The following is a 2,617-nucleotide window of genomic DNA, read 5'->3' as shown; positions in this document are numbered from 1 at the left end:
GTTTTGTGTTTTTTCTCACTATTTTTTGTGTTGGTTTAGGCTCTTAATATTTTTTTACAATGGTTATGAGATTTATGTAGTTTATAAGCAATAGCAAAATAAATTTAAAAAAAAATGTGTTGCCAAAATCGTATGGTATTGTTGCCAAAACTGAATGTTGTCAAAATCGTTTGGGGTTTGAATTATGGCATCGACTTGTAAAAAGCTGGATAATATATAAATTGCAAAAGATTGATAGGCGAACGTTTTACCACGGGAAACTATACGTTCCCCTATTTCAGTGCTGTTACTATACAAATAACTTTTTATTTACAGTATAAGAATGTTTGATTCATAATTGTGGCATTACTGTAGTAGGTACTACCATCGAAACACATCGAGTGCATATTACATGCATAGAAGCATTTTCTCCCTCGAGAATGGTACGGGTGGAACCGTGGTGCCGACGACGTCAATGCCGAATGTTTTCTACTGCATTGCGCGACCTTTGCTCTAGGTGTGATGGAAAATTGCATGTACCACATGCAGGAGATTAAATGTCAAGTTTGGAGCAGACGGTGTCTAGTTTCCAACAACAAATGCAACTACACCTCGAGAGATCAAATAGTGCAATTGTTGAGCATAAGCTTTAGTTAGCAGCCGGTGTGGTGTCCCTGTCCCGAGGATAATCTAAAAATACAAACAATGTACACAGAAGAGGGTTCTCCGTTGCACACCCCGACACCTGAACCGCGTATGGAAGCAAGGATAGCGCCATCACACAACAACATACCTAGCAGTGGAAAAATAACCGGGAGGAATTCGGTGAAAGGTGGTTTGCTTTAGCGGTTGCTATGTCCATAAAGTAGCGGCTAATTCTGCGCTCCGCAATAATATAGGAAACAAAATAAAAACTTTCATTCAAGGAAATCGAGGGGTGAGCTGTAAATTACTATTATTTTCCAAACGCGGAAATTTAATTTATCCACAAAAATTAATAATAATTTAAAAAAAATGACTGAAGTTCAATTTAAAGACGAATTTCAACACTAAATTTCTTAATACTTTTGCTTTCTTCATAATTGTAGCCGCATTCCTCAATGGTTACAATGTTTGTTAATGGAAAATTACTACTGATTTATTTTGCTTGTACAATCCAGGTGGGAAGCAGACAGTGCCAGTGGTGGAAAACATTTCCCAAAGCAGGGCGAGTGAGCGAGACGACTTGTTTCCGGTTTCTCGCGTGCAAAACCATGGCAATGGAGAAAGGACGACGGCAAGCGTAACCCAGCAGGCAGCGAGCCGGGATTGCTGCGGCATCGGCACGGCAACCAGCAAGCGTCCAGAATTGGGTCAAGGTAGTCAAGGTTAAACGTTGTTTTTGTAGGTATCGATTTTATCCGGTACAACTAACTGGCGGGTTGTTTTCGCTGCGCGGATATTTTCCAATAGGAGGGATGGGTAAATGCGGGGAAGGTGGTGATCAGGAAAGACAATATGTACGCTTGTTTGGTGGAAATAAACACTTCCGATAACTTTGGTTTTACTGCTTGCCCATTGAGCTCGAACGTTCGATTCAGTAGAGGGGGTAATTGGACTTGTATAAACAGGTATGTATATTGAATTGCTGAAATGAACATAAACCAGGAGAAATTGAATGGGTGATATCGGGCGGACACGATAAAATAATACGAAATGAACAAATATTTAACGACTCATCAAAGACGAGGTACGATACAAACAAGAGCGAAACAGACAAAACTCGAATTTCCGGAAAAAAGCGTCATCAGAAAGATCGAGACCGTGAAGAGACGGAAAAACTGTACCGCACTCATAACGCACGAAAATTTTATGAGAAGTTCAACCGCTCACGTAAGGGCCACGTGTCACAGCCTGATACGTGTAAGGACATAAATGGGAACCTTCTTACGAACGAGCGTGATCCGATGATCCAGAGGTGCCGACAACGAGGCGATATGGTGTTGAACCTGTGAGCACGCGTGCTGGACATACGTTTTACAGCCCCGGATCTCCAGGAAATCGAGAAGGAGATTGGCCGGCTGAACAACAACAAAGCCTCTGGAGTTGATCAACTATCGGGAGAGTTGTTTAAACACGATGAGGTGACACTGGTTAGAGCGTTGCACTGGGTAGTTGCCAAGATTTAGGCGGATGAGGTTCTGTCGCAGGAGTGGATGGAAGGTGTCGTGTGTCCCATCTACAAGAAGGGCGCTAAACTAGATTGTAGCAGCTACCGCACAATTACATTGCTGAACAAGGTATTCTCCTACATTTTATGCCGTCGATTAGCACTAGCATTTTTGAGTCCCTTCAAAACGTGCAGAGGCTTACGGCAAGGTAAGCTGCTGTTCAACATAGCTTTGGAGGGCATAATTAGACCTATGCGCCGATTGAAATTTTACTGGTAGCGGCGTGATAGATCATTTTTAGCAAGCGGCGGTGGCGTGGCGGCGTCACGCCATTGGCGTAAACTAATTTCAAGTTTCAATTTTTTTTCGGAATTTCTCCGGAAGTTGCTCCAAGAATTCATCCGGAAGTTCCTCCAGAAATTCCTCAGGAAGTTTCTCCATGATATCCTCCGGAATTTTCTCCAGAACTTCCTTGGGAAGTTCCTCCA

General features: G+C 42.5%; 1 long non-coding RNA gene across 1 annotated transcript; it reads left to right on the top strand.

The window, feature by feature from the left end:
• Positions 1–540: 540 nt before the first annotated feature.
• LOC134213616 (uncharacterized) lies at positions 541–1,519 on the top strand. The gene is made up of 2 exons (XR_009979491.1): positions 541–916; positions 1,140–1,519. It is a non-coding gene; the product is annotated as an uncharacterized LOC134213616 (long non-coding RNA).
• The last annotated feature ends 1,098 nt before the right edge of the window (positions 1,520–2,617 follow it).

This window comes from Armigeres subalbatus, chromosome 1 (genome assembly GCF_024139115.2).
Source record: "Armigeres subalbatus isolate Guangzhou_Male chromosome 1, GZ_Asu_2, whole genome shotgun sequence".
Lineage (NCBI taxonomy): Eukaryota > Metazoa > Arthropoda > Insecta > Diptera > Culicidae > Armigeres > Armigeres subalbatus.
The sequence above is the reverse complement of the archived record's forward strand: the minus strand, read 5'-3'. Positions and strand labels throughout refer to the sequence as shown.